Source organism: Chrysemys picta, chromosome 3, assembly GCF_011386835.1.
Source record: "Chrysemys picta bellii isolate R12L10 chromosome 3, ASM1138683v2, whole genome shotgun sequence".
NCBI lineage: Eukaryota > Metazoa > Chordata > Testudines > Emydidae > Chrysemys > Chrysemys picta.
Genome location: NC_088793.1, coordinates 105,158,271 through 105,185,689, shown reverse-complemented (window position 1 = coordinate 105,185,689; position 27,419 = coordinate 105,158,271). Strand labels below are relative to the sequence as shown.

The following is a 27,419-nucleotide window of genomic DNA, read 5'->3' as shown; positions in this document are numbered from 1 at the left end:
TCTGTGCTATTAACACTATAGATTATTAGAACTGAAATAATTGTAAACATCTTCTTTTCTCCTTTAATACTGACTGCTTACTTTTTGCATTTCATTCAGTTGGACAAAGGAAACAGACCCAGCCACTTTTATGGTCTAGTTTTTATGCCCTGGCACAATGAATGGTTGCAAATGCAGGATTGTAGAAGACAGGACATATTTTTGGTATTGGTTTTTAAATACCATAGAGTAACATATGGGGGCATCCCTCCTGAGAGGGTGGAGTGATAAAGGACAAGCCAGGAGCAGAAGGGTGAGGACGGATCTCTTACTAGTTCTCCAGAGTCCCAGCTTCCCTGTTTCTAAATAAAGGAAATATCTAGTTGAAGGATTCCCCAGTTTTGAATAATGAAGTCCTTCATCTTCAAAGTTTGAATCCAGTGTGACTCGTTGCAGAAGCATCTACCTGAGCCTGCAGAGAGGGAGAAGCTATAGCCTGGAAGAATCAGCGATCCCATTCATTTCAATGGGTGTGAACACAGATTCCAATGATAACAGTATTTACCTTTAAAAGTATCAACCATTTCACTACTCACAGAACAGGTAAGACCCAAGGCTAGAAGATTTAACCCATGCCAATCCCTGCTCAGCCAGAGCCACCTGTGTTCCCTCCAAGGCTAGTTGGTTGTTTCTGGAGGTCCTTGGTGGTGCCTGTTGACTCTTGCTCAGGGACTGCTTCTATGAATGTTTTCATTTGACAGCTGCTTGTTTGGTTTAATTACACAGGGAAAATCCTCATGTAGGTGAGTAAACTGTCTTAAGGAGCATTAAGAAGCTGATTTAACAGGCCAGTGAACCTGGCTCAAAATCCTTTTAATATTAAAACAGGCTTAAACTATGATATTCTCACATTATTGCATTAAGTTACATATACTGTATTAAATGCCAATAGTCACTAACTGAAACAGTTCTAATAGCTTAGCATATCTAAATTAATACTGAGAAGAACTAAGATTGCAACAAAAGTAGCATCAGCAAAACACAGGATCAGATTTCATTGGTATTATTTCTAGATATTTGAACTGTCATCTGAAGATTACATACTATAGCCTATGAAATACAATATGAGAAAGCAATGCCTGATCTTGCATTTGAATAGCATAATAGTTTGTACTCTTAGGATTAGGAATAGTACATTAAGAGAACTGGCATACGTATAGTAAAAGAACTGTTAACTCTTCATTGGTAGCTACATATCTAAATAATTTCAAAACATGAAGCCTACTACACTAAGCACAAGTTGAATTTTCCATTTCTAGATGCAAGAAATAAAGCTACTACACTTTATGAACACAGTGCACAGAAGGCAAGCAGGAAAGAGGATTTTTTAAAAACCCTTAGTCGGGGTTTTTGCTTGCTGACTTTCAAGAGAGAAGTCTAGTATTAACTTGTTTAGAACCTAAAGTTCTTTCATTTTCTTAGTTCTGTGGTTAAGTTTATTTACAGAAATGATTTCAAAACTCTTTCAGGGAAGTGATAGTTACTGCCTTCCCGTATTACTTAACATTCTTGCACAGTGTGCGCAGTCTGAGCAGTATGCAGGATCAGTCTGGGTATTCTTCATGATTATTATGGAGACTCCATTTGTAGATTCATAGATCTTAAGGCTGGAAAGGACCATTGTGGTCATCTAGTTTGTCTTCCTGCATAACCACAGGCCATAGAATCTCACCCAGTAATTTCTGCATCAACCCTATAACTTCTTTTGAGCTATAGCATCTCTTTTAGAAATATAGCCAGTCTTCATTTTAATAATGTGATAAAAAATCCAACATGTTCCTAAGGGGGTTGTTCTGATGGTTAACTACCATAATTATGGTAAAAACCAACAGAGGGTCCTGTGGCACCTTTAAGACTAACAGAAGTATTGGGAGCATAAGCTTTCGTGGGTAAGAGCCTCACTTTTTCAGATGCAAGTTACATCTGAAGAAGTGAGGCTCTTACCCACGAAAGCTTATGCTCCCAATACTTCTGTTAGTCTTAAAGGTGCCACAGGACCCTCTATTGCTTTTTACAGATTCAGACTAACACGGCTACCCCTCTGATACATAATTAATGTGTATGCCTTATTTCTAATCTTGAATTTGCTAGTTTCATCTTCTAGCTATTGGATCTTGTTATGCCTTTTCCTGCTAGATCAAAGAACCATTTACTATCATAAATCTTTCCTGTGTAGGTACTCGTAGCCTTCTCTTGGTTAACTAAATAAACTGAGTTTCTTAATTCTCTCACTATAAGGCAGGTTTTCCCCGATCTCAGATCATTCTTGTAGTTCTTTTCTGAACCCTCACCCAACTGTTCCACAGTCTATTTGAAGTGTGGACACCAGAATTGGACATAGTATTCAGATAGTGGTCTCACTAATGTAATACCACCTTCCTACTCAATATGGCTGTAAAAGCAGGGGCAAGGATCACTCCTAGCTACTGCATTGCACTGAGAGCTCATGTTCAGCTGGTTATGACACCCAAGTCCTTTTCAGTGTGACTGTATTTCTGGATATTGTCCCCCCATCTTTACTCCTGGGGGGAATTCTGCGCTACTGCGCATGTGCATAATTAATGAGCCCTGCCGATTTCTATTTTTTTGCACCAAAAAAAGCTTCTATATGCAGAGCTACATAGGGACAGGGGAGTGGCTGGGTGGAGACAAAGAGACACATGGGGATGGAGGAGGGGATGCAAAGCTACATAAGAACAGGGGAGTGGCTGGGTCAGGACATGGGGAGGGGGTACACAGAGACATGGGGACAGGGGCAGATCTACCTGACTGAATGGGAGAGGCTAGGTGTCAGCCAGGGTCTGCATGGGGGAAGCTTCCTACCAATCCCTCCCCTCCCACGGAAAACAAAACAAAACCCTGTTCCATACATCTCCCACCCCTACCCAACAACCCTCCAAGTTCACACCCAGGTTCCTTCCCAGCAATTTACTTCCCTCTCCCTCAGCTCCTCCATTACCTCTGACTCCCCCAAGCCTTTGCACTGTTTCTTAAGGCTGCAGGAAATACAGGTCTGTAGTGTAGTTTAAATGAATTATTACTCAGAGTTCAGTATTAATATGCCTAGTAAGGAATCTATTTTTCAAAAAAACATTTCCTGAATTGTTTTTCTTGTCTGTATTGTTACAAACATACTTGCTGACAGGTATTTTCAAATAAATTACCAAAATAATTGAAACTGGTGTGATTATATAGTGTTATTTTGACAAATAAAATATGCAGAATTTTAAAATATTGGGTGCAGAATTTTTAATTTTTTGGTACAGAATTCCCCCAGCAGTACACCTTGTAAGTGTGACGTACATTCTTTGATTCTAAAGGTATCTCTTTGCCTTTGGTTGTATTCAAACACATATTGTTCAAATGAGCGCATCTTAGCAAGTCACCCAGATCAGTCTGAATAATTGACCCATCCTCATCATTATTGACCATGCCACCAATTTTTGCCTCAGATTATAAATGCTTCATAACACCACGGTAGCACAAACATTAAGGTATTATTGGGAAGCCAACTTCATTGTCAGACCCTATTTTCAGGCACATATAATTTACAGAAGAAAATTACCCTGTGGAATAGAATTTCTTGGGCTTATTCTGAGACCAGAGGTGACTATTTTTTGTAGAAATGTGAGTTCATAACTAGAGCTGGGTTTCCCAATGTTGAGAGGTGTCTGGATATGGGATTCCAGTTAGGACCTCTCTCTACTTCACTAGAAAGTTTGGTAAAAAAATCTATTTTGAGAAGAGATTAATATATTGAGAAAGATGGTAATAGATCTCCATAGGATGGACCAGATTCTCCTTCATTAATGTAGTCATTCTATCCCAGTGCAAGGTGGGTGTAAAATGCTTCCAAATCAGAATGGTAGTGTTTATCACCTGTTTTGCATACATATAAGCACACAGGGCCGGCACAACCCATTAGGCGACCTAGGCAGTCGCCTAAGTCGCTAACATTTGGGGGCCGGCGACCGGATCTTCGGCTGCCCCAGTCATTATTTTGGGGGCGGGACCATCCACCGCCTCTGTCATGGGCGGCATTGCGGGGGCGGGATCTTCCACTGCCTCTGTTGGGGACGGCATTTCGGGGGCGGGACTTTCCGCCGCCTAGGGCGGCAAAAACGCTGGCGGTGCTCCTGTAAGCACACTAGATGCAAAACAATGAGCATAGCATTCAACAAAAGATGATGATGGTCATGTGTGTTGTATATCTAAGTGTCTTTTTCGGAGTTATTTTCTCTTTCCTCTCCCACTCCCATGTGATTATATTGGAACAGCACAGCATGAAAAAAACCTAAATATCTGCAAAACATTTTTTCCTCCTTTCTGACCTCCCATCCATTTCTTTACTATGTTCAGTTATGACTACTTAATTAGCATTTTCCCTTTAATGATATTTTTCAATTCATCTTGATTAAAAACTGATCAAGTATTGGGTTTCATAAAACCAACCAAGCAGTTTACTCTTCAGTTGCCATACTGTTTGATCTATTTAAAAATGCCAGGCTTCTAAGGGATTTCTTTCTTGGTAAATAAAGAAATCATCAAGTTTTGTGTTTTGTTTTACCAAGTAATTCCTTAGAAGAGACATAGTGAGTGGTTGTATGCAACGGCTTTGTGATTATCTTGCTTAGTATTAATTACGGTGTTGGTGACTTGTTTCCTGTTCACGGCTTGGAGCTTTTGTATCAAACAGATTATTATCTTGAGCAGAATATGATGTTTTTGACTGAGGAAATGGCTTCAGTGGTGAAACATATAGCTATATCTTTATATGTTAAGTATTCATTCTATTTACTCTCTCTAGTACAATACAATTATGTATTTTAAAATATTTGAAGTATTTCCTTTTTTGCATTAGCTTCTGTCTTGTAACTTGTTGATTTGTAGCTCAACACAGAAGTATTTCATAGATATTAAAGGCCCAAAGGGACCATTAGATCATGCAACCTGACCTCTTGTATATCCAGAGCATACAATTTCACCAGTTACCCCTACATGAACAAAATTAACTTTTGTTTGTCTAATGCATATCTTCCAAAAAAGCAGCCAGTCTTGATTTGAAGACATCAAGTGATACAGAATCCATTACTTGGCTGTATATCTGGCAGCCATGTTTATGAAATATTTTTCTATCAACATTTGAATGTGCATTGTATTTTATTTGGATTTCTATATGGAACAGTTACATATCTGATTATTCATATCAACTGCAAATGTACAGCCACTTAGGCATAAATCATTTTAATATTATACCTTGTTCTTCCACTACTTCTGTCTGCAAAGTGCTTTGAGGTAGTCAACAAATTTAACTCAAGAACAAGGAAGTGAGAGTTATACTCATTTTGTAGATCAGAAAACGGAGAACAGAGAACATAAATGACTTGCTTGAGGTGACAGAGCCATAGGTCTCATGACTCCTCCTAACCCCTGTGCTTTAGCGACTGTCCATGTTCCCAATATAAAGTAACAAAATAAGTACTGGTTCAATACTTGTTTGTTTATTGCAAAATACACCACACTAAGTACAAATGGATCTAATAAAATCCTCCATATTAATAAGTGCTACACATCTCTGTCTATGTGAGATACAACCATTGATTTCTCTATAAATAGCAAACCTATTTTAAACAGAGGTCATCATTATGAAATCTGTGTGCCTAGCCTTTTAATTGTAGAACAGCAATTTCAACTGGAATGGGTATCTAGAACAATTGCTTACGAGAGACATGAACCCTGCCCACTCCAAAACTGGGAGTAGGATTTAAATAAGGGTAAAACCAGAAGTTTTCACTCATTGTGTGTGGCTCCTGTGAAGAGGCCAATTGGTGCAAACTGGCAAAAGGTTCATGACTGTGTGTTAGCAAATCATATCAGGCCTGACAAACTCAACGCAACACAGCTTTCATGGTCTTCATCCATAAATAATGTCTTGTTAAGTATCAGATGAAAGCTGGCTTCGCATTGGTCATTAATATCATTGTAACATGTATGCACTGACAATATTTGCATATATAGTGAAAATACATCCTGAGAGTCTGTATCAAGGTATGAGTCACCAGCAGGGATAGGTTCTCTCAGATCACGAGCATTTGTCCATCTAGGTAACGGACAAATAAATGAAGCAATGTATTTCTCAGGGTGCCCAGGAATGTGAGTCATCCTGTTATGGCCCTGCCTCCAGCGTGAGGGCCTCTTTCTTGTAGTAGCTGGGTGTTGGCTCGCTGATTCTGCCAGCTTTCAGCCACCCAAGCATTCTCCTCTGCTAGCCCCTACTTTGCATTGCAGGTTAACAATAGGTGCATGGAAGGTGGAAGGTCCTCAGAGCCTATGAAAATAAGGCACAAAGCATTTCAGGTTAAGATCATCCAAAACTTGAGACACACAAAAGAGTGAGTACTTCTGAAAAATAAGGGTGCATTATAAATATCGCTATAAAACAGGTGCAGTCTCTTCTCTGAACATCTATTCTTTAGCTATTCCCCATAGGGGAAAGGAAATAAACTTCCCCTGACCCCAACAGGATCTTGGCTGCCACAAGTATAAAAAAAGTGATTCTTCATTTGGTATTGTATCTAATTTATCTAAAGCCACAACAGAATTTCTAATACGTCACAAGTACATTCAATGAAATGTCTGCATGCAATGTAATAACCACAGGCACTGTATTCCAGTACTGTCCAGACAGTCCCCTGATACTTCTCACGTTAGGAACTCTGTAAATTAGTATGTCTATACTGCCAAAAAAGAGGTGTGTACTTAATTCAGGTTAGCTAACCCACAGTTAAAAAAAGCAGAGAAAACACAACTCCTCACTTTTTAAACTTAGGTTAAAGCTGAGCAGAGATCCTGGGATTGAACATGAATTGCTAACCTGAGTTAAAAGCCAAGTTGTCATATCTTCACTGCTAACCTCAGATTAACTAAAGCAAGTTAAGAACTTCCCCCCGCCTCCACCCCAGAAGCCTCCACATTGACCTATGAGCTCCACTCAGGGCCTTTCTTACATATTCCCTTGTTTACACAAAAATACTACATACAACTTTGTATCAAATCAATCAGCTGTCCTTGATTTGCAGCAAAAAGAAGAAAATATGTGGTGGTATTGCTTTAAATAATACACTGTACATCTTCCTTGCAAATGTGCTGTCCTTTAAGTTATGGTGTTGCAGGAGAGCAAGTCCATTTTTTAAGCTTGTTTCTTATATCTTTGGAAAATGTTTTTGCCTATAATCTTAGCCACATAAGGGCACTTGGTTACTATTCTGCTGGAAGGGTTATAAACGCCTAGATTACATAATAATCCTAGTGAATGCCTGGAATAAGAGAATAATCAGTGCTTTTAGGTTTCTCAAATATCCGCCATGCAGATATTTATAAGCAGAGTCATCTCATCTGCTCCTGTACTAAAGTTTGATTTTGACTTTCAGTATGGCATATGCAAGTAAATTTGAAGGGAAGTTGACAAATCTGGAAGTCAGAACTACAAGGTTTATTTTGGTCTGTGGATGTTAATATGCAGATAGGAAGAACCACCAAGTTACCCTGCCAATATAATTCTTAAGTCACATGATTCTTATCTATTTCAAGACTATCCTAACATATGCAAACAAGGACAAGCAGAACAATGAAAGATACTATGTGCATGCCACAATCTCAGACAAACCTAGGTTTGCGGTCAGAACGCATGGCTAAGAAGTTGGGATTTTCGTGAGGGTTTAAGTCCTTGTTTTGAGGAACTGATACATTGTTCTCAATCGTGAGAACATTTATCCAACCAATTAAGCTGGTGAGAGTCCATCACCCTTTAAACTGTCGTAAAACTGTATTTAGGTGTAACTGCACGTATCACTGATCATGTACAAGATACGCATTATAAATGCAAATGAACATCACATCAGCAAAAATTCCTTCTTGGGTAAATGGTCTTTTACGTTGCTGCAGCATCCCATTGGCATGCTACTTCAAAGGTATTTCACGTCACATACAAATGATTTGCAGGAAAGTCTTTGCCTTATGCAAACATTGCTTCACTTGTATAATTATTGTTTATCTGTTTTACAGTAGAGCCTATAGATCTTATCAGAGGTCAGAGGTCCATTCTGATGTACAGGTAAATAGTAAAAAGGAAGGTTTCAGAGTAACAGCCATGTTAGTCTGTATCCGCAAAAAGAACAGGAGTACTTGTGGCACCTCAGAGACTAACAAATTTATTAGAGCATAAGCTTTCGTCCACGAAAGCTTATGCTCTAATAAATTTGTTAGTCTCTGAGGTGCCACAAGTACTCCTGTTCTTTTTAGTAAAAAGGAAGTAAGTATCAGGCTCAAAGAACTTAGCATATAAAGGTTAGCATAGTAGCCATTAAAGAGAGAAACATTAAAACAGATACTGATATCCAAAAATATGATTAGTATTGTCTCCAAGGTTAGTTCTTCCTGCCTCCCCTGTATAACAAGTATTTGTTTCACCCAGATTGCATGCATATTTATATATATTATACATATATATACACACACACACAGATTTGGTTTGCAAATCATGCCCTTAGTGATGCATATCAGAAAAAGGAGATCCCTATAGAATATATCTGTTTCTTCTCCTCTGCAAATTCTCAGACACTCTCCAAACCCGGTATGTGCTGAACATTTCAATTCTACTAATGTCCATCTTTGAATATTACCAACTGACCTCTCAGACTCTCAGTACCAGCACCATTCTTGCAATCTTTCATTTAAGCTCAGGAGCTTTTTAAGATTTGCCCTGCGTTTTAGATACAGAGTGTTTTACGTCAGGATGGCAATACGTGTTCCAGTTCTCTCATGAGCAAGCTCAATATCCAGAAGTGTGTTTTACAACAAGCCCATTCTTTGGATAATAAAAGCCTGGACTCGATTCTCAAATAGTCTGGCAAAACAGGGCCAGTGATTCTCACTTAGCTTTCAGAACAGCAGCAAACTTGTTGTCATAGCTTAAACAAGACATTTCCCTGTCCATCATTTCTGTCTCTATAGTTGTCTTCTTAGGGGGAAAAAGTTTTCACTTGGTCAACTCGGCTCAGACTTTTGCAACAAATCCAGTCTTTTAGGAATCAAGCCCATGCTTTTAAATACAATGGGAGAGATTCTGTCCCCCATTCAGAACCCTATACACTGCTGTGTATGGCTTATAAGGACTCGTAATGTACCATAACTGATCCCTAATGAAAGCACAACATAAGGACACTATAAGAGGCCCTGTGATACCCCTTCACAGCCCTAGGATGGCATGCTGACAGCAGACTGAGGCATGGAAGCTGTATGATTGAGAGGGTGAAGGGAAAGGGAGGGGAGCAAAGGACATTACTGAGTTCAACAGGGGTTGGGGGACACGGCTCCAGGCAGGGAAGAGATATCCCAGCAGTTCCTAATGCTTCTCCTATGACAGTTCCTGGGAGGCTGGTGCCCCATGTCATGTGCTTCCCCTCCTGCAGTCTGGGTATCTTCACCTGGACCCACAGTGGCTGGAAGGTGGTATTGAACTGGGCTGGCTGGGCTATTGAACTGTCGCCCTACATGATCTCCACACACTAACCCTGGCCAGCATGGACCCTACGACTGGCTAAGTGGAAAAAAAAAAAAAGACAGGGAAAGGAGAGTTGTTCCTTCCTGCTCCCTGGTGGCCAGCCCAATCCCATGCATCATGGAAATATGCTGGGTCCCACTCTCACCTCCATGAGATATTGGAGGGTTGGAAAACATCAGGGGTGGGGGGCAGAAACATACATCAGCATCTGCAATATTTCCACTGTGAGGGCACTAACCCTCACCACCTCCCTGGATAGAGAGCAGGCCTGCAGCACATGGTGCTGTATGAGTTTTGGACTGCAAGTCAGCTCAGCAGAAGCCATAAGACAGAGCAGCCAGAAGCTGTTTTGGCCTCTCAAGTAGCCCAGAATCTGGAGGGCAGAAGGTTGGCATAAAGCCACCTGGGCTGAACCTGTTGTACGATGCTTCCTGAAGATGAAGCACAGACCTCTAAACATTAGGTCCAGTTCTAGGAGTCCTGCTTCCTCACTTATGACCACTGATACACTTGCAGCTTGGAGCTCCTGCCATGGCCAGATGTTTTCTCACTGGCAAAGGGGGATCCCTTTAGGAGAGGAAGTTTATTGCTGGTCATTTTTAGGTCAGGTGGTTTCCCCTGACATTCAGCTCAACTTTTTATTCAGTTTTGTTGTATTAAAAGAGGAACAATGGAGCATTTAGTCTTCCTTCCTAGCCTCCCTACTATACCATTGAACTTTGAAAAGAGAAAATATGATCTATACTTGGCAATCTTGTAAGTTATCAATTTGTGTCTGTTGAAGTTTGGCATGTTTGTGAAAGGTGCTTCTCTAAATCCTCAAAAACAAGATAGCAGTAGTACAAGATTTCAGGTTCCAGATTCCATGTCCCAGAAGAGATATGAATCTAGGGTTGAGCATCTCAGTTGTTTACACACCTATTCCACCTTTGGGTTCTCTGCTGGGAATGCCATTGAGGATACCAATTCTGAAAGACTTGGTGCTCATTAGGAACTGGAAAGAAGACCACTAACCATTTATGTAGAAAGACTTATCCAATAGGAATAAGTTTTGGTTACTAAGGGAGGCTGGATCTAAAACAAATTTTACTGTAACAGACAGTGAACTTATAGGCAAGACACTCATGCCAAAAATTTGAAGTGCGTCCACTGGTTTGAGTGCCTCTGTTTTTTTTTGTTTGTTTGTTTTTTTGTTTTTTTTAGGAGTTGCAAGAGTTTGGCACCTCTGAAATTCAGTTTCAAGGTTTCTCAGACTGGGACCCAAAACCGGAGGCAACCAAAATTAGTAAATACTTGAAAGTTTTCCCTTTACTGACTAAAGTAATGTGAATCCTGTCTTTCATTGGAATATTCACACTGAAAAAGATTGGTAAAATTTTTTAATTAATTAAAAAAATCCTCAACCACCAAAAAGCCCTGAAACCCTGGCTTGTTTATGGAAGTGTAGTGAACCGGAATGCGGCATGGTAGATGCATTAAGGCCAACATTGTACCTGCCACTGCTATTTTGAAATACGAGACTGTTTTCTTTCAATAATGGAACATCTCATTAGAAGTTTTCCCCCCAAACTGAACTTGATGCTTTTTAGGCCCTTGAGACTTAGCAGTTCCTCAGTCTGTGAGGCCTAGACAAATCATTTTGGCAGTTGAATGCTTAGTTTGGAAACAGGAAATTAATTACTTGCTGCCTACTGGATAAGCTGACAAAGTGCACTTAAAACTCCTGTCTCACTTTCCTTTATAGACACCACTGAACAGCAGAAGAGCTGAAGGATTTGTGCATCAGGCTTGCTACTTTGCTACTTGCTCTGTCTCTGTTCAACCAGTGGGATCTCGTCTTACATACAGGAAGTAGAAATTTGTGGTACTTACTCCAAAATGCAAAATGGGGAGGAAGCAATATGACAATGGTAAAGAAGCACTGACAGTTGGTTTCTTCTAGCACTGAACAAAACAAAAAACTTTGTTAGAATAAGTTACCATTATCCCTGAAGCTGCTGTGTCTCTCTCTCCCCACTCTCTGGACAACACCACTCCCCATTACCCAAATTGGTCTTGTTTATTTAGATAAGCTTTTCAGGGATGGGATGGGATGTCACTATGTATGAAGCCCTGATTCTGGCTGAGGCCTCCAGGTGCTACTGTAATAAAACGATACCTTTTGCTAGATGAGGGAAGGATAGCAGCTTGCAGGTAGGATTTTTCAAAAGTGTCAGCAATGATCTAATCCTGTTGCCACTGAAGTGAACAGTAAAACTAATTGATTTCCACAGTGGCAGATTTAGGCAACCACTAAGCGTCTTGAGATATCTCACCCTACATACTTTTTTCTTCTACTTATATAGCACTGCAGCTTCCTCTCTCTCCCCATGTGTTTTTCTTTCTAATATTGGACCTGGCTCCCGTCTATGATCCACAATGCCAGGCCTTGTCTACACTAGTGCCATCTCAGTTAAAACAAAAAACAAAACCCACATCTCCTATCAATAGGGCTATGGTGGTAAAACATCTAAGTGTAGACCAGGCCTAGAAGAAAAACTTCTCTCGTGAAACTGTAGAAATGAAGCAAAGGAAGGGTTATAAATTAAGGGAACAGTTTTTCCCATGACATTTCTATCAGTTCCTCATTTCTGCAACACAACAACCACCACCTCTTTTATCCCGGCTGAAACAAAGGAGTCCAGGGTAACAGAGTGGCCTATCCCTTTGAAGACCAGGGGGTCTGGGGCCAGCCAACACAGTTTGATTATCGGAAGGGCTCAGATGTTTCTATGAAGGGCTGAGAGAGCTCAGCTGGAGAGCCATTGCCACAGGGTGAAAGGCCTATGCAGCTGCTGTTGGTCAGTGTTTGGTGTTGCTTTGCAAGTTGGAGTTAATAAATCATGTCCCGGGGAAGGGCCTGAAAGAAACATGATGTGGTGCTAGTTTTTCCTGGGCTGGTGAGGGAGTCCACCAGCCTGCATCTGATAGCGAATGCAGGCACGGGGTCAGCTCCTCAGAGGAAACTGAGGAAGCAGAAGAGACAACAAAAACAGCTACAGAAGAGATGGAATGGAAGTGATAGTGGGCATGGTTTGTCAGATGCCTCCCCTGGTATGGGTGTTTGTTTTAGGGGAAGAGATGGTGGACATTCTATGCTTGGTGCAGCAGCAACAAGAGGAACAGCAGAAGCAGACCCCAGGAGTCCTCTTGCAACTACTGGAGAGCCAAAACCAGCAACAGGAGGCAGAGTTTGCTGTTCAACAGCAGTGACAGGAGGCCCAACATCCTCAACAGGAGCTGTTCCTGAAGCAACTTGCTATAGGGAGTCTTGCTAGTCCTGGGAAGGGTAGTTCAGGCAGGCCTGGCCAGGGTGGTGAAATTAGAGCTTTCCTCCACACTTCTGAGTGTGTGCCCAGTGCTGCCAGCTGGTCCTGGTGTGGCACCATGTGTGAAGGAGCATACCAAGCCTTCAGCAATGAGTAGCCTGGCTCATAGCCTGAAGTAAAAGCTGCCACTTAGCCAAATAGGACTGGCTCCAGAGGCAGATTGTCACCGATTCTGGGTTGAGCCATTTCCACTTGGAGTGTTCCTGTGTGTATAAGCTGGGCCAGTTGTTGCAGGACCTTGCTACCCATTGGTTATAACCAGAGGGTAACTCTGTTGAGAGAATCATGCGCCTGGGAGCTCTGAAACAATTCTTGTAGATCCTGCCTCTGGGAGCCCAAAGCTGGGAAAAGCATTTTCAGCCATCTTCCATGTATGAGGTGCAAGAGAGAATGGAGGCCTACTTGGAGGCCAAGGGAGTTGAACGGCATGCCAGACCAAGAGTGTCCTATTAGGATAGGCAAGAGGAGAAGATGCCCTGACCTGGGAAGATTGAGGGAGGACTCAAGGAGACAGAATCCTGGGTAGCCCTAGATGGAGTGTTTCAGAAGAACTACCATTCCCCAAACTACCATTCCCCAGGGGACATTCCCCTAGGAAATGGTCAGGAAGTCCTGGTAGTATATTACCAATGCAAAAAACCTGGGCACATTAAGAGCATGCCCATTAATGGAGTGCAGCTACATGGGGAACTATTTTAGCCAAGGGGAAAGACTGGGATCCCCTCCTAAGAGTTAATTGCATAAACAGTATGAATGGCGTATCAGCTAACCATAGAGGAAGGACTACTCTGAGGTTTGCTTTGGATGTGGGATGGTGGGACACATATTAAAGGGGTGCCCTTTGAAGTCAGGCAGAAGGGAAGAAGGGTTTCATTCTGGCCCAGGGAGAGGGATTGGACTCAAAGACCAGTACACCCACGTAGGTGGAGTGCTAGGCTGACAAGACCAGAGTAGAGGTTGTAGTCCAACCTTGCAACCCATAGACTTGTATTGCTAAATGCTTGCAGGAGCAGGAGTTGGCTCTGCCCCAGGCAGATATGAGGGCTAAGGAGCAGAAGTTCAAATCTGAGACAGATCAGTGTATGGTGGGAACCCAGATGATATCTCAAGGGAAATGGAATATAACATCAGTATGCCTAGGAACAAGTGGTAGAAACACTGAAGTAGAGGCGCTGCCTACTCTTGATGGTCTGTGAGCTTGAAGAGGAGCTGGAGCACATATGTGCACAGACCTGCAGCCCTGTGGCTGGGAATGGTTCTGGGGGGAGGAGTGTAACAGCATGTGTAACAAGAAGTCCAGTGTAAGAGTATGCAGCCTGCCCCTTTAAGGACCTGGAGCCAGTCAACTCTGTTTACTTATCAGACATAGAAGGGGTCAGGTGTTCCCTAAAGGGCTGAAAGTTCAGCTGAGGGAGAGCTCCAAGAGGGAAGTTGGCTCCTCTGACTGGCCATGGAGCAGAGGAAGAGGTGCAAAGTAAAAGGCCTCTAGGCCCGTGCAGCCTGGATTGGCATGGGGAAGAGTTTTGTTATGTATTGACTCTGAGGGGGCCCAGCTAACCTGCAGATATGTCAAGTCTCACTCATTGGGAGTGAGACTCAGTCATTAGCATGCTATCTCATTCCCATACATTCCTAAGCTTACCTCATGCTTATGTCTACACTGCAGGAGGGAGCAGCGAGCCTCCCAGCCCCGATGGACAGATTCACACTTCCTGGGCTCAAGCTGGCATGCTAAAAATAGCTGTGTGGAAGTTGCAGTTTGGACTGCAGCTCAGGCTCTGAAGCCCACCCCCAATCCCTTAGGCTTGACAGCCTGAGCTGCAACATCCATTCTGCTACTTTGAGCACTTAGCCGCAGAGACTTGGGCATAGCACTCAGTTTTTCCTGGGTTGGGGGTGTTCAGCTTAACTTCATGCATGTTTAAAGGCCTCAACCGAAGCCCAGTGTTAATGACACCCTTTGTCAATGAAACCTGGATGAGGCCATCTGTGCATGTCTGTACATTTAGGAAATTTTCAATTGTGTGCGCTCAGTATAAAATGTATTAGTCTCATTTGTAAATTCCAGTTTTTACCCAATCAAGCAAATACACAACTATATTCATACCAAGTTTCAAATGTCGGACACTCATCAATAGCCTAACTTAAAAATACTGCAGGCAGAATTTTTCACGTAGAGGAAAATGTATTTTTCTTCACCTTACCACAACTCAAAAACAGATGATGGGTTTTTTATGATGATTTGCTATGCAAAGAAAAATACTTCCAAAGAAAATATTCTTAGCAGGAAGTTACCTTAAAAAAAGCCTCTTAGCTCATTAGTAATCAAGTTATCTTTTACCAGACTTTCATAACAGATACCATTAAGCAATAGCCTTAAACATTTCTCTCTCTTTTCTATACCCTTCCTCTTTTATGATTTAGCACACAGTTGGGTGAAATATTTTCCCAGCTCAGTGGAATGACTCTATTGGAACCAGGGTATTATTCTGGTTTCAGTGAGTCTACCAACAGATCTACCAACTTCATCTCACAGTCCCTTGCCACCTCTACATAACTTAGGATCTAAAGTCCCTGAGCTACACAGCTTATTTTCTCTCTCATTCAAACATGTATGATGTACCACACAATGCAGCGTAAGACATGGTTTGGAATTCTTCAGATGGCACTCCGAAGCACACACAAATCAATCAAGCAGGAAACAGGCAGTGCAATTCAATCTCTAAGTTATGTTAAGATAGGAAAACATATGCCACTGATCCAGGCTGAAGATCTCTATATTCAAGAGTCCACACCAGCAATGTTGCTGGACTCAGACATCCAAAAATCGTGAGTCAGCCCACACAGAAATCATGATTTTTTAAAAAAAATAATAAGTGTTAGGTTCTTGCTATTTGTTTTTTGGGTTTTAGCTTTTCAGGTTGTCCTTTTTAAAGCTTTTCTGTGCAGCCACAAGGGCTAGAAAGTTTTTTGGTTGTTTGTTTTAATTAAAATCTGAAATTCTTGCAATCACTTGACTCCAGGAAGTGAATCTTGGGTTTAAGCAAGTCACCAAATATTGTGAAAAGAACATGAGTACTTGTGGCACCTAAGTACTCCTGTTCTTTTTGCAGATACAGACTAACACAGCTGCTACTCTGAAACCAAATATTGTGAGACTCTCAGTAAAATCCCAAGTTGTCAACACTGTATTTCAAGTGAGCTCTCTGTGGAGGACTGGGACCATGACACTAGACATAACTGAACACTGGTGTTACCAGTTTTGCCTGTTACTTTGGGGTTCGCTCATTAGGGTTATTTTTCGGGGGGGGGGGGGGCAATTCTGTACTTCTATCGATGTACTGCTTGTGTCACTTGTGTTCTCCTACAGAGCTCTACTTCTCCCTCTGCAAGTCCCCTCCCAATGGAGCTATCCTGCAGGACCTAGGTTCCCCAGGGCTGGGTTCTTTCAGCCCCAGAACCAGATGAACACACACACATATATTAACAATAGTCTGAGTGGACTGGGTCAAGCAGCACTTTCAAGGTGCCAATATTATATGCCCCTGGACTCAATAGACTGGGCCAAGCAGCACTTTCAACACATGGAGTCCTGGAAATTGGGGCTCTTAAATGTCAGAGGGGAGCACAAGGTTTGTGATCAGAGGGTCAAAATTTAAAACTGTTTTTTGTTGTTGGCCCAGTTCCATTCTGTACAAACCGGGCTCATTGAATCCCTTGGAAATGGCAATACGCCCATAGAATTTAAACCAAATTGCTGGCATGAGTTTGTCACAGTATGTGCCCTTTAATGGAATTATCCAGTCTGGGGGACCTTGCTGAGTCAGGTCATGTCCAGCTAAAGTCCAGTTCAGCGGTTCCCAGTTCATGAGGAATCGTGTGATATTCTTGCCTGCTGGCGTGATCAGAGACAGCTACGGTTCATCTCCGGGTAACGGATGTGTCTGAGTTCCAATGACAATGACGACACGTAGGGGCATGATTGTTCCCCAAACAGCAGAGGAAACCAGGGCTACCCTGCACCTTACACCACCTATAGAATCCATGCATGTGGCACAGCAATTTTACTTCCTGGGCTCCAGCGGACAAGCACCTTCAGAGGTTCAGGGAGATCACAGGACATGCTTGGACAGCATCAGAGTCCAGACACTTATGAACAGCAGGGTGCTGGTGCACCAGATGTCATGGCTCGTGTTCAGGACGTGAGGGGGAAGGGAGAACAAATTCCCAACTTCCCCCCATATATATTGGGAGAATCTGGGACCAATATTACAGGATGAACATGAAGCAGTGACCTACGTGAGGGTGGCCATAATAAGTCAAGGACTTTTCTGGCCTTTTCCTGTCTCAACATCGGGGTAGGCACTGACCAGCCCACTTGATGCATATTTTCCAACGGCCCAAAGCCATTCCTTCTTGCTGGCCAAAAAGGGTGGCTGACAGGATGGAGAAGACAGTTATAATATTCCTGGTGGGTCAGGTGGTTTATCCTTCCATTCTTTGAGCTGCAAAGAATGAAATAATTTCAGCCAGGGTTTCCCATTTTTTCCATTCGGGATTTCTACCTGACACACACTGGGGCTGGCCCGATTCACAAGAGAGCAGTGACCATCCCAGGTGTGTGTAAAGAGCTGCTTAGCAGTGACAGAGGCAGTGTCGGTTTTAGTAGGGATGGCTTCCACCCTCAATCTTTCTAAAACAAAGTCAGTGGATCCATACACAGTTGAAAAACTTTGGCAGCTAGAAACTGAACCAAATTTCTCAACACCTACATTGTTGCTTGCTATAAGCAATTATTCATCCTGAGCTAATTCAGTTAATTCACTTCCACACCCTTCAGTTGCAGCAAACTGCTTGCAGAAGTTACCATGAGGTTTTATTCCTTCAGGAGCTTTTAAGGCAACAATCTATTTTCCCCAGAAATTTTGTCCTTTCCCTTTTCAGCTAGGAGTTGCTCTACAGAAACATCTTTCTGAGTATCTTTCTGGGTTTCAGTCAGGGCTGGATTACCCAGTAGGCAGACTAAGCACGTGCTTAGGGCACCAGCAAAGCAGGGGGCACTCCAAAAAAAAAATTAAAGAAATTTGCTATTTGATATTTCAAAAAAAGCATCAAAGTAGTCATCATAGGAAAAATCAGAACTTTGTTAGACTTCCTTACACTCCACTACCCACTCTTCCCCCATTTTTCTGTTCTCTTTTTATTACTTATCCCCACCTAAACTGGGGGGCATCCTATTAACATAGATTGAAATAATGCGAGGAAATCAGACTGTAACTGATAAGGATAGCTCAGTGGTTTGAGCATTGGCCTGCTAAACCCAGGGTTGCGAGTTCAATCCTTGAGGGGGCCACTTAGGAATCTGGGGCAAAATTGGTCCTGCTAGTGAAGGCAGGGGGCTGGACTCGATGACCTTTTGGGGTCCCTTCCAGCTCTATGAGATAGGATAGGTTTATCCTACTCCTGGTGGTAAAACAGACATTGTTCTAGAACATGTGGATGTGTCAGAGACTGAACCTGCTCATGCTGTAAATAATAGGAGAAAAGATCCCGGTATGTGGGTTGATTTCAGTACCAATGATGTAGCTTATTGGATAGATCGTGGACCAAATGACTGTCACCACCACACTGGGCCATTTGCGAAATCACGTCAGACTCTTACCAATGGCAAACAAACAAGATATTGTCCACAAAAAATATTTTTCGGCATGAAAGCGAATGGTGAGAAATACACTCGAGAATGGCTACTGTATTCATCATCACCAGGGTCTGTGTACGGTTTTGTTTGCAAACTTTTTGCATATAAACCTTTAACATACCAGTTCGCTGCAGATGGATTTAGTGACTGACGGAATACTGTTTTAATTGAACAACATGAAAATAGCACTACTCACAGAGATTCAATGTTGACATATTTAAATCGAAGACAGGGCTTTGGATTGACACAAAAATTGGAAGAACAAATTAAAGGGGAGCGTGAATACTGGCAACATGTCTTGCAGCATGTTATAGTTGTTATTCAAACATTGGCTGAACGTGGTCTGCCTTTCCGGGGATCAAATGACACATTTGGATCATTGCAGAACAGAAATTTCTTGGGATTGTTGGAGCTTGTAGCTCAGTTTGACCCATTTTTAGCAGGCCATATCTTAAAATATGGGAATGCTGGCAAAGGTAACCCATCATAGTTATCCAAGACTATATGTGATGAACTCATTGGTCTAATGAGTGACAAAGTTCGTTCAGCTATTGTGGATGAAATAAGTACTGCTGGGTACTTCAGTTTCTATGTCAACTCTACACCTGATCTTTCACATATTGATCAATTGAGTATTGTACTAAGATGCATCTCCCACAGTTGGAAAACCAATTGAACAATTTATAACATTCCTCAATTTGAAAAGCCACACTGGTGAAGAAATGGCAAATCAAGTACTGCATTATCTGTGCCAAGTTTGCAAAATAGATTTCTCAAAGTCCAGAGATCAATCTTATGACAACGCTGCCAACATATCAGGGCATTATCAAGGAATGCAGAAGAAGCTTTTAGAACAGAACAAATATGCCATATTCTTACCACGTGCTGCACACTCTCAATCTTGTTGGCCGCAGTGCTGTTGATTGTTGTCCGGTGGCAGTAAGGTTTTTCTCAACAGTCCAGTTACTTTATACGTTTTTCTCTGCCTCAACACACCGATGGACAGTTCTTAAAACATATTTGGGCAATGATTGTGTGTTGAAATCTCTAATACTCGCTGGGAGTCACATGCAGTGGCAACAAGTGCAATTCTGGAGTCCTACTCAAAGATGGTGGATGCATTAGAAAATATAGCTGAAGACCAATCACAAAAGGGAGAAACTATACGAGGCACAAAACATTGCAAACAAGATGCAAGAACTAGAGTTTGTATTCATGTTGACTATGTGGAATGAAATTTTACAACACTTTTACCACACAAGTCAAGCTCTCCAAGAAAAAGAATTGGATTTGAAAACATGTGCAGACCTCTGTCAATCATTAGCAGACCACTTACACACTTTGAGGAATGATTTCGAAAGATTTGAAGACATGTCAAAAGATATCTTGCCTGATACTAACTACGAAGAAGCCCAGTCCCGCAAGCGAATCAGGAAAAAAACAAGCAAATGATAGCAGTGCAACAGAAACAGCATTGAATCCTAGAGACAAATTTTGCATATCTACTTACTACGCTATAATTGATATACTTGAAGCTCATATGAAGAGGAGAGGTGAAATGTACAAAGAAGCATCTAAATGATATGGACTTATCTGATGAACAATATTCACAAGGTTCCCAAAAGCTAGTTGACTAATACCCTGTTGACCTGAACATGCTGTACTTCTCTATGGAGAAGTACTGCCCACGTTTCTCCACCAATTTGTTACCAGATTTGCCCATTACTTTGGAGTACACTCATTTATTAGGGTTACTCTTCTGGGGGAGTTCTGTAATTTTATTCATGTGCTACTTGTGTCACTCGTGTTTTTATATGGAGCTCTACTTCTCCCTTCTGCAAATCCCCTCCCAATGGAGCTATCCTGCAGGACCTAGATTCCCCAGGGCTGGATTCCTTCAGCCCCAGAACCAGATGAACGAACACACAGACACAGCAAGTCTGAGTGGACCAGGTCAATCAGCACTTTCAAGCTGCCACCCTTATATGCCCCTGGGCTCAATAGGCTTGGCCAAGCAGCACTTTCAAGCTACCACCCTCGTATGTCACAGGCTCAGCGCGTCCATATCCCCACTTTCACATTACAATTGTACTGGTAATAACCCACTTGATGACCAAACCCCATGGTATTTTGGGGCGCTACACGGATCTTTAGCTTAGGTAAGAGAAGTGTTGCTGCAGAGTAAATGGGGAAGCTAAAAACACATCAGAGTAAAGTTCAGAGAGAGAGAGGGAAGCAACCAGCTTAACCATAAAAGTTATTTATTGAATAATAGTGATAACGACACAAGGAGGGCCTAAACAAACATAACACTTAGATTATTAAAGATTAACACCTGAGATAGAAAAGAAAGAGAGGGAGAGGGAAGGATCTCACCCCTCCATGAAGCTTGAACTGGTCAGAGTTCACAGGTGATGGTGGTAGCTCAGGGTCCTGAGTGCTGGAGATAGGCAGAGTCCCCAACAAGATCAGTCAGGAGAGGATGAAATCCCAGTGGAACTGATGCAGAGTTTGGCTCCATGCATCAGAACACTTACTGGAGTGTGGATAGAGGTTTTTTGTAGGGAAACAACAATGGTTCAAGGGAGAACACTAGATTTGTTTATGGGTAAACTGATGACTCAAGGGTTTTCTTTAGGCTAGACAATAGAAGCTGATCACTCTTGGCTATGGGTGATGTTCCTTTCAGGGAGCTCACAATGCAATTAAGCAGTTTCAGTATTTTGGATATCAATCAAGGATTCATTACTAGAATTGGTCTGGTAACTGCTGAGCTAAGTTTCAGAGTAGCAGCCATGTTATGCAGGTGTAGGTTTCATTAACATCTAGAGCACAGATCCTCCCCCCCCCCCCCCCCCATGATGCAGAGCTTCCCTGCCTTTCAGGTCCCAGAGTTCACTGTGGTTCTGGTCTTAGAATCTGTTTTCCATTCTGTATGCTAATGGAGATGTCTCCCTGTCCCATCTTTGATGCAGATGGGGCTAGGGGAGTTGCCTTAATCTTGTCACTCTTGTGAGGAAGGGTCTAGGTGTGTCTCCCACCATCCTTCACTACTTTCTGAATGTAGTTTCTCTGATCAGTTTTGGTTCAAGCAGAGGCTGGGGGAGGAGGGTCCTTTCATGAGTCAGAGAGGCTGGATACTACACCCTGGTTCCCCAAGAACACAGAGCTACCTGATATCAGTGGATAAATAATAATAGCAATTATACCTTAACTACAGTCAACTAACATGGTTTTAAACACCACTCTTGCTAGTGCTGATATTGCCTGAGGTAGCTCAGGGAATCCAGCTAAGCCTCTTTCAATAGTAGTATTTTCCTTTTAATTGGGCCTTCTTAACAGAAGACCTTACAGACTCTTATCTCAAGGTCTGAATAAGCACAGTAATTACATCCCCAAATCAATCTCTCTCTTCAGTAATAACCTTAAGATGTCCTGGCTTTTACCTCACAACCTCAACAAGAAAGGATTCTCAGAGTATCTCCCTTCTTGTCTATTTGGCTTTCTGGAACAGTTCTACTCAGCAGTAACACCACTAACAGTCTATTGAGAGGCCCATCTCAGGCCCCCTTAACTTACTAGAGAACATTACAGTGCCCCTGCTGCCCTTTTTTATAAGGGTTAGCTAATTAAGATCCACCCCTTTCTCAGGTGCAGAGGGTGGGGCTACTTAGACAGCCAGGCCAGCACGGGCAGCAGGTATAAAAGGCCAGGCTAAGCCTCCCCAAACAGGATATGGTATCCCTCTTTTTGGAGGTCTGCTGACCTGCTGCTTTTAGAGTGCTACTACATTAGTGCTATAGCCCTACCTGTGCTTCAGCCAGAGGTACTATTCCCACTTGTTCTCTCCCCCCCCTGGCTCTGCCTGTACTGCTCCTCTTCCTGCCCCTATTCTGCCTTTTCCCTAGAGGTGCTACCTGTTCCTGTCCCCACTCTGCATCTTCCCTAGAGGCACTCCCACTTATGCCTGTCCTCTGAGGACCCCCTGCCCACCAGGGATAGAGAGGTATAAGCAGTAGGTGGGGCCCTTAGGGGAGGGGGCAGAGAGGCAGGAGCATAGGTAGGGGGCCTCAGGGGAGTAAGCAAATGGGAGTGGGCCTTGGGGCAGAGTAGGGGGGCATAGCCATGGTCCAGGCTCTGGTGCCCCCCCTACTTCTAAGGAGCTTCTGGTGCTTGTACCCAGGTTTCCCAAATGCAGGAGTCATGCAGGCTAGTTCTAGTCCTCTGACCCCTAGGAAATGGTATTTTTTCAAATGTGCTAACATAAGAGTTCCCCTGAGCATGGAGAAGATTGTGGCAATCACCATCTGGAAGTCTGGTATTCCTGATTGCTTCTAGTAAGTAGCTAACTGCTTTAGTGTTGGTAAAGCAACAGTTGGGTTTGTTGTCACGGATGTGTACACTGTTACAAAGAAGGTGCTGATACCCTCGGTCATAAAGGATGATAATGCCCAAGAGGTTATTGATGGATTTGCATGATTGGGGTTCCTGAATTTAATTGGGATGCTGATATGACTCATGTGCCTATCAGAAGCTCAAATTGCTGATTAAAAACAGCAGAGAACATCCTTCCACATAGACCTTTTGTCTCCTGGTGCCTGGCTAGAAATCTTTTGCAAGAGGGACACTGAAACTATAAAAGAGGAACAAACACCCCAAGTTTCCCCTCTTTCAGGGGTTGGTCAGTAAAACTGAAAGCATTTGGTGAGAAATCCTATTTGAATCTCATATGGTTTAAGTAATAGGAAATGTTTTGTCTTTATTTTTCTTGTAACTATTTCTGACTTTTATGCCTCATTACTTGTACTCAAAAACTCTCTCTTTGTAGTCAATCTTTTTATTGTTTTATCTATCCAGTGTGTTTAAATTGAAGTGTCTGGGAAACCCCACTTGAGGTGACAAGTTGTGTGCATATTATTCTTTTAAAGAAATAACAGACTTGTATTGTCCAGGAGAGAGCTGGCAGTACAAGCCGTATGTTTCTGGGGAGAAATCTAAGACCTGGGGTGTATTGGGTCACCCTGCAGTATATCCAAGGCTGGTGAGAGTCAGAGTGCAACCCAAGTGTGACTGGCAGGCTGCAGTTACACACACACATTCAGGGTGTGACTTGCATGCTGGAAGGCTATTTGTGAGTGGAATAGAGGAGCTGCTTCAGCAAGGCACTGTAAGGTACCCAAGGTTACAGGGCAGGGATGATACAGCTGCTCATTAGTCTGGATTGTAACCTGGTATGCCACAAGGGGATGGAGCCATGTTCCACCTCTCTCTAACTTTTTGTTTGTCAATGGGAGTTCCCCACCTACCCACTCAGTTTTTGTGATGCAATTGAATAAAGTAGCGAGTTCCAGTTTGCAGTCCTGTGAGTAAAGTGTTGTAATGAGCAGTCTCTCTACAGAACCCCACATCAGGTCTCAGTTTATAAACGCAAAGGGGCATTTCTCCAGGATCCACTTGATCACTGCTCCAGGTTCCTTAATATTAATGTGGGGTGATCTGAAAAGGTCCATGGTGCCAGGCTCTTTCAATACTGACTCCTGTTTTCTTTAATGAAAAAGGGAACTTTTGCTCCTGAGACCTCCATGGACAGTAATGGTGGTGTGATTTCATCCCCCTTCTCCCCCCCCCCACCCCCCAGTCATTCTAGGAAACCCATCTTACCCGCTGCTTCCTTTGTTATAAAACCTTTTACTGGCTACTTGGATAAGACAAAGGAGCTGTTCAACTATATGCTGAGTAGCTACAAAATATAATGGAGTATGAGTTTGGAAGGCTGAAAGTGAGATGGCAATGCCTGATAATGAAGAGAGACTGCTGAGCAATATCTGCTGCTTATGATAACTGTATGCTGTATTTTGCACAATATCTGTGAGTTAGGGAGAGAACCTCACCCAGAACTTAATTTGTGCTGGGGCTTGCCGGGACTCAGCCCTGGCACCTCTTTTCATGCTGTGGTACAACAGCAGCATTAGTGGCATAGTCTTAAGTCTACAAAATGGCTTCCTTCACGCAGCTTCTTCTCTCACGTGGTTTTGTTATGCAATGTAGAGGGGTTTCACTAGTCTGTGTTGATGGACTTTATAAAATGGAAGTTTGTTATGCTTTAAGTTTTGTGAAACAATGTTATGAAAGGGCATTTTTTGTTTATGGAATACATGTAACTTTATAAAACAATATTGACCTTTTGTCAGTCCTAACCTTTACTGAACAGCAAACAATGCCAAAAAAAACCCCAAAACTGTTATTAAACAAAACAGAGCAAACTTCTACTCATTGGAACATAAACCACATCATAAAATAGTGCAACCTTTATGGAACACAATAGTACAGATTTGATATGCACTCAGAACTTTTAGGCATGTGTATGTTTGTGCTGTACTGGTCTCAAACATTTCTGCATGTTGTCCTTAACATGGCATGTAGAATGGAGAGGGAAGAAACCATCAACTGTAGCTGCAGGAGTCAAGCTGTGGTTCCAGTATTCACTGTTCGTATTGTCTTGGTTTCTGGAAAGGTGAACCAAGTGCCTATGGCTGGCACTTGGAGAAGGTTACTGCTACTCCCACTGTGCATTGTTCTCCGGGGCTGAAGGACATGGTGGGGTTAGGGCTGTGGTGCTGTCTGGGAACTTTGCCTCAAAATGTTCTCCAGCAAGACTGTCTGCTTCTGTATCAACTCCATAGGCTGTTTCTGCATATCCCTGTCTTTCTCAATGCTATCATTCATCAATTCTCTGTTCTTGATCCTCTCTGCAAAGAGATCTTGCCTCCAATCCTCTGTCGTCTTATCTCTCTCTTTGGATGCATTCACAAGTTCCTGAGATATTTCATCTCTTGTCTTCCTTTTCTTGACCTAGAGATTTAGCAGGTATGCTAAGATTGATAACATTCGGGTCCGTGGGCATTGCAGCACATGTATAGGAGCTGGGGGACTGAGAAACACTACAAGTAGTTTTTGTACTAATTCCAGTCTCTGTGCCAACAATGATAAATGTTTTTCCTCTCAATTTTGGGATACCATTCAGTGACAGGATCTAGGATTTCATGGGGTTGAATAAGTTAGGGGAGTATTTTTTACCTTACCTTGAAGAAGATTCTGCAGTTGATAAAACTGTTACGTTGAATGTGTGGTATATGACTAAGTGAGTGAATGTGATATGAATGGAGTATGAGAGGTTGTCTTGTCTTTTTTGCCCTCTGCTTTATTTGTTTATATTTTCTTTTTCTCTTTCTTTAGGAATTAAATGAGTTCTGGACTCTCAGAATGCTGACATCTGGAGATTAGTGGGGTGGGCTTGGAAATGGTAAGACACTTTTCCTTTGCATAGAAAGCCTGTTATAGTCCTAAAATGGCAGTGTGCTGGATGGATGGGTGGGCAACTGTGGTCAGGTTAGTAATTGTATGTGCTGGTAATGTGGGAGGGTCTGCATAGTCAGGTGGGTTAGCGATTTGCATGGGTTGGAGTGGGGGCTGCAAGGTATAGGTTGGTTAGTGTGCACTTGTGTTGGAGAATGTTACCCTGACACCTGTCACCCACCAAGAGACAGGGAAGGGCCTTGTTCAAAAAGACAAAGGGCAGAATAGCAAGATATGTAGCAATGCTATTCACAAGAATGTCCCCCCCCACCCCCCCAAAAGCTGCTGCAGGACTGGAACGGCAACACTATTTATATAAGCAGCCCTGAGAGGATCTTGCAATATTCATGCCAAAATAGAGTATTATCTTTGCTTTAAATTCTGTTTTATATCACCTGCAACTATGCACAAAACATACTACAAAATAATAGTGTTTTGCAGTAACTGTTCTGAACCAAAGGGGTTAACAGTGCTAGTTTTAATAGACTGTCAGCAGAGTGCCTTATAATATCTCTGCATTTTTAAATACCTCATGAATTAGTAAGGTAACTGAAAGCTCAGGCCATTGCTCAAACTGTGAAGCAAAGTACTTTTTATATTGCCTTTTCCTCTGTACCAAATATTTCAATAAACATCCCGTGTTACAATGTGTTGTCTTTTTAAACCCCTGCAGTGCCATGAGCTTGACTGAGGGGGCATGTCAACTGGAAGGGAGAAGGAATATGAAGTTGGATGTGAAAGGATGCTAGGAAGGAAAAATGAGAGGGAGGAAAGAAGAGAAATAAGATGGGGAAGGAAAAGAACACACAAGGGAGGAGGAGGGAAGTTTGACACTCTCTCATCCCAGGTGGTATTTGGGATTCAGTCAGAGCAGCGGGTAAAAGTGGTGATGTTATCTGGGTTCCTCTCTGGCCCCAGTATGATCAGAATATTTCTCAGGACCAGGATGACAAAGGCCTGGAGTTCCAGGAGACAGTGGGGGTGGCATCCATAACAGTGAAGCTTGCTTCAGTAGCCAATTTTTCTCCCCAAAGTCTCTCCATTAAGGACCCCAAAATGGAGTGATAGATCCATTATTTTGTTCACCAGTTAGGCCTAATATCTGACATATTGAACATTTGGTTCATTGTTTTCCGGACTCACTCTGGTAGACTACAAGAGCTGTTGAATACAAGGGTTTGAAGGGAGAGGTGTGATAGAAATAAGTGTTTTGGATTATACTGATCGTCTTACTTCTCCTGTACATTTATTTTTAAAGTGTTGTTCCTTTGTCATATGCCAGTAATTCTTTTTGAAAGCCTGATTCATTTTTACTACTTTAAATCTCAACATTTAGCCCATACATTTGTTAGACTTGTAAGTAAAATTATATATATTTATTCTCCCCAAACTGTAA

At 42.3% G+C, this 27,419-nt stretch overlaps 1 long non-coding RNA gene across 2 annotated transcripts; it reads left to right on the top strand.

Moving 5' to 3' along the window:
• Positions 1 to 644: 644 nt before the first annotated feature.
• LOC135982373 (uncharacterized) lies at positions 645 to 27,419 on the top strand. Of its 2 annotated transcripts, none has more exons than XR_010599704.1 (3): positions 645 to 782; positions 25,904 to 25,970; positions 26,697 to 27,419. It is a non-coding gene; the product is annotated as an uncharacterized LOC135982373 (long non-coding RNA). The 2 variants fall into 2 exon arrangements; XR_010599705.1 differs by lacking the exon at positions 645 to 782 and adding an exon at positions 22,412 to 22,493.